Here is a 5,780-nt window from a genome sequence, read left to right as displayed (position 1 = left end):
TCCACCTTTATATAGTGTAGAAAGGCATCCTGAAGCCTGGAAAGTCATTGATTTGATTGTCCAGTATTTCCTTCATGAGATATTGCAACACTTAGAAAAAGTGTACAGCGCCAGCAGACAATGAATTTTCAGCACTAAAAAAACGAAACTTCATTAACAGCTAAACTAAACGTTTCCAATGTAAATTTCCACCTTTATATAGAGTAAAAAGACATCCTGAAGCCTGGGCAGCCATTTATTTGATTGTCCAATATTTCCCTTATGAGATAATGCCTCTCATAGCAAATGTGTACAGCGCGAGCTGAAAATGCATTTACAGCACTAAAAAACCAAACTTTTATAACAGCTAAACCAAACGTTTCCAATGTAAATTTCCACCTTTATATAGTGTAAAAAGACATCCTGAAGCCTGGGCAGTCATTAATTTGATTGTCCAATATTTCCCTTATGAGATAATGCCTCTCATAGCAAATGTGTACAGCGCGAGCTGAAAATGCATTTACAGCACTAAAAAAACCAAACTTTTATAACAGCTAAACCAAACGTTTCCAATGTAAATTTCCACCTTTATATAGTGTAGAAAGGCACCCTGAAGCCTGGAAAGTCATTAATTTGATTGTCCAGTATTTCCTTCATGAGATATTGCAACACTTAGAAAAAGTGTACAGCGCCAGCAGACAATGAATTTTCAGCACTAAAAAAACGAAACTTCATTAACAGCTAAACCAAACGTTTCCAATGTAAATTTCCACATTTATAGAGTGTAAAAAGGCATCCTGAAGCCTGGGAAGTCATTAATTTGATTGTCCAGTATTTCCCTTATGAGATAATGCCTCACATAGCAAATGTGTACAGTGCGAGCTGAAAATGCATTTTCAGCACTAAAAAACCAAACTTTTATAACAGCTAAACCAAACGTTTCCAATGTAAATTTCCACCTTTATATAGTGTAAAAAGACATCCTGAAGCCTGGGCAGTCATTAATTCGATTGTCCAATATTTCCTTTATGAGATAATGCCTCTCATAGGCAAATGTATACAGCGCGAGCTGAAAATGCATTTACAGCACTAAAAAACCAAACTTTTATAACAGCTAAACCAAACTTTCCAATGTAAATTTCCACCTTTATATAGTGTAAAAATGCATCCTGAAGCCTGGGAAGTCATTAATTTGATTGTCCAGTATTTCCCTTATGAGATAATGCCTCACATAGCAAATGTGTACAGTGCGAGCTGAAAATGCATTTTCAGCACTAAAAAAACGAAACTTCATTAACAGCTAAACCAAACGTTTCCAATGTAAATTTCCACATTTATAGAGTATAAAAAGGCATCCCGAAGCCTGGGAAGTCATTAATTTGATTGTCCAGTATTTCCCTTATGAGATAATGCCTCACATAGCAAATGTGTACAGTGCGAGCTGAAAATGCATTTTCAGCACTAAAAAACCAAACTTTTATAACAGCGAAACCAAACGTTTCCAATGTAAATTTCCACCTTTATATAGTGTAAAAAGACATCCTGAAGCCTGGGCAGTCATTAATTTGATTGTCCAATATTTCCCTTATGAGATAATGCCTCTCATAGCAAATGTGTACAGCGCGAGCTGAAAATGCATTTACAGCACTAAAAAACCAAACTTTTATAACAGCTAAACCAAACGTTTCCAATGTAAATTTCCACCTTTATATAGTGTAGAAAGGCATCCTGAAGCCTGGAAAGTCATTAATTTGATTGTCCAGTATTTCCTTCATGAGATATTGCAACACTTAGAAAAAGTGTACAGCGCCAGCAGACAATGAATTTTCAGCACTAAAAAAACGAAACTTCATTAACAGCTAAACCAAACGTTTCCAATGTAAATTTCCACATTTATAGAGTGTAAAAAGGCATCCTGAAGCCTGGGAAGTCATTAATTTGATTGTCCAGTATTTCCCTTATGAGATAATGCCTCACATAGCAAATGTGTACAGTGCGAGCTGAAAATGCATTTTCAGCACTAAAAAACCAAACTTTTATAACAGCTAAACCAAACGTTTCCAATGTAAATTTCCACCTTTATATAGTGTAAAAAGACATCCTGAAGCCTGGGCAGTCATTAATTTGATTGTCCAGTATTTCCCTTATGAGATAATGCCTCACATAGCAAATGTGTACAGCGCGAGCTGAAAATGCATTTACAGCACTAAAAAAACAAACTTTTATAACAGCTAAACTAAACGTTTCCAATGTAAATTTCCACCTTTATATAGTGTAAAAAGACATCCTGAAGCCTGGGCAGTCATTAATTTGATTGTCCAATATTTCCCTTATGAGATAATGCCTCTCATAGCAAATGTGTACAGCGCGAGCTGAAAATGCATTTACGGGACTAAAAACCCAAACTTTTATAACAGCTAAACCAAACGTTTCCAATGTAAATTTCCACCTTTATATAGTGTAGAAAGGCATCTTGAAGCCTGGAAAGTCATTAATTTGATTGTCCAGTATTTCCTTCATGAGATATTGCAACACTTAGAAAAGGTGTACAGCGCCAGCAGACAATGAATTTTCAGCACTAAAAAACGAAACTTCATTAACAGCTAAACCAAACGTTTCCAATGTAAATTTCCACATTTATAGAGTGTAAAAAGGCATCCTGGAGCCTGGGAAGTCATTAATTTGATTGTCCAGTATTTCCCTTATGAGATAATGCCTCACATAGCAAATGTGTACAGTGCGAGCTGAAAATGCATTTTCAGCACTAAAAAACCAAACTTTTATAACAGCTAAACCAAACGTTTCCAATGTAAATTCCACCTTTATATAGTGTAAAAAGACATCCTGAAGCCTGGGCAGTCATTAATTTGATTGTCCAATATTTCCCTTATGAGATAATGCCTCTCATAGCAAATGTGTACAGCGCGAGCTGAAAATGCATTTACAGCACTAAAAAACCAAACTTTTATAACAGCTAAACCAAACGTTTCCAATGTAAATTTCCACCTTTATATAGTGTAGAAAGGCATCCTGAAGCCTGGAAAGTCATTAATTTGATTGTCCAGTATTTCCTTCATAAGATATTGCAACACTTAGAAAAAGTGTACAGCGCCAGGAGACAATGAATTTTCAGCACTAAAAAACCGAAACTTCATTAACAGCTAAACTAAACGTTTCCAATGTAAATTTCCACCTTTATATAGTGTAAAAAGACATCCTGAAGCCTGGGCAGCCATTAATTTGATTGTCCAATATTTCCCTTATGAGATAATGCCTCTCATAGCAAATGTGTACAGCGCGAGCTGAAAATGCATTTACAGCACTAAAAAACCAAACTTTTATAACAGCTAAACCAAACGTTTCCAATGTAAATTTCCACCTTTATATAGTGTAAAAAGACATCCTGAAGCCTGGGCAGTCATTAATTTGATTGTCCAGTATTTCCCTTATGAGATAATGCCTCACATAGCAAATGTGTACAGCGCGAGCTGAAAATGCATTTACAGCACTAAAAAAACAAACTTTTATAACAGCTAAACTAAACGTTTCCAATGTAAATTTCCACCTTTATATAGTGTAAAAAGACATCCTGAAGCCTGGGCAGCCATTAATTTGATTGTCCAATATTTCCCTTATGAGATAATGCCTCTCATAGCAAATGTGTACAGCGCGAGCTGAAAATGCATTTACAGCACTAAAAAAACAAACTTTTATAACAGCTAAACCAAACGTTTCCAATGTAAATTTCCACCTTTATATAGTGTAGAAAGGCATCCTGAAGCCTGGAAAGTCATTAATTTGATTGTCCAGTATTTCCTTCATGAGATATTGCAACACTTAGAAAAAGTGTACAGCGCCAGCAGACAATGAATTTTCAGCACTAAAAAAACGAAACTTCATTAACAGCTAAACCAAACGTTTCCAATGTAAATTTCCACATTTATAGAGTGTAAAAAGGCATCCTGAAGCCTGGGAAGTCATTAATTTGATTGTCCAGTATTTCCCTTATGAGATAATGCCTCACATAGCAAATGTGTACAGTGCGAGCTGAAAATGCATTTTCAGCACTAAAAAACCAAACTTTTATAACAGCTAAACCAAACGTTTCCAATGTAAATTTCCACCTTTATATAGTGTAAAAAGACATCCTGAAGCCTGGGCAGTCATTAATTTGATTGTCCAGTATTTCCCTTATGAGATAATGCCTCACATAGCAAATGTGTACAGTGCGAGCTGAAAATGCATTTTCAGCACGAAAAAAACCAAACTTTTATAACAACTAAACCAAACGTTTCCAATGTAAATTTCCACCTTTATATAGTGTAAAAAGACATCCTGGAGCCTGGGCAGTCATTAATTTGATTGTCCAATATTTCCCTTATGAGATAATGCCTCTCATAGCAAATGTGTACAGCGCGAGCTGAAAATGCATTTACAGCACTAAAAAAACAAACTTTTATAACAGCTAAACCAAACGTTTCCAATGTACATTTCCACCTTTATATAGTGTAGAAAGGCATCCTGAAGCCTGGAAAGTCATTAATTTGATTGTCCAGTATTTCCTTCATGAGATATTGCAACACTTAGAAAAAGTGTACAGCGCCAGCAGACAATGAATTTTCAGCACTAAAAAAACGAAACTTCATTAACAGCTAAACTAAACGTTTCCAATGTAAATTTCCACCTTTATATAGTGTAAAAAGACATCCTGAAGCCTGGGCAGTCATTAATTTGATTGTCCAATATTTCCCTTATGAGATAATGCCTCTCATAGCAAATGTGTACAGCGCGAGCTGAAAATGCATTTACAGCACTAAAAAACCAAACTTTTATAACAGCTAAACCAAACGTTTCCAATGTAAATTTCCACCTTTATATAGTGTAGAAAGGCATCCTGAAGCCTGGAAAGTCATTAATTTGATTGTCCAGTATTTCCTTCATGAGATATTGCAACACTTAGAAAAAGTGTACAGCGCCAGCAGACAATGAATTTTCAGCACAAAAAAAACGAAACTTCATTAACAGCTAAACCAAACGTTTCCAATGTAAATTTCCACATTTATAGAGTGTAAAAAGGCATCCTGAAGCCTGGGAAGTCATTAATTTGATTGTCCAGTATTTCCCTTATGAGATAATGCCTCACATAGCAAATGTGTACAGTGCGAGCTGAAAATGCATTTTCAGCACTAAAAAACCAAACTTTTATAACAGCTAAACCAAACGTTTCCAATGTAAATTTCCACCTTTATATAGTGTAAAAAGACATCCTGAAGCCTGGGCAGTCATTAATTTGATTGTCCAGTATTTCCCTTATGAGATAATGCCTCACATAGCAAATGTGTACAGCGCGAGCTGAAAATGCATTTACAGCACTAAAAAAACAAACTTTTATAACAGCTAAACTAAACGTTTCCAATGTAAATTTCCACCTTTATATAGTGTAGAAAGGCATCCTGAAGCCTGGAAAGTCATTAATTTGATTGTCCAGTATTTCCTTCATGAGATATTGCAACACTTAGAAAAAGTGTACAGCGCCAGCAGACAATGAATTTTCAGCACTAAAAAAACGAAACTTCATTAACAGCTAAACCAAACGTTTCCAATGTAAATTTCCACATTTATAGAGTGTAAAAAGGCATCCTGAAGCCTGGGAAGTCATTAATTTGATTGTCCAGTATTTCCCTTATGAGATAATGCCTCACATAGCAAATGTGTACAGCGCGAGCTGAAAATGCATTTACAGCACTAAAAAACCAAACTTTTATAACAGCTAAACCAAACGTTTCCAATGTAAATTTCCA

The sequence above is a fragment of the Idiotropiscis lumnitzeri genome, unplaced genomic scaffold (genome assembly GCF_059441095.1).
Source record: "Idiotropiscis lumnitzeri isolate Australia: NSW breed Sydney's pygmy pipehorse unplaced genomic scaffold, RoL_Ilum_1.0 HiC_scaffold_86, whole genome shotgun sequence".
Classification (NCBI taxonomy): Eukaryota; Metazoa; Chordata; class Actinopteri; order Syngnathiformes; family Syngnathidae; genus Idiotropiscis; species Idiotropiscis lumnitzeri.
The sequence above is the reverse complement of the archived record's forward strand: the minus strand, read 5'-3'. Positions refer to the sequence as shown.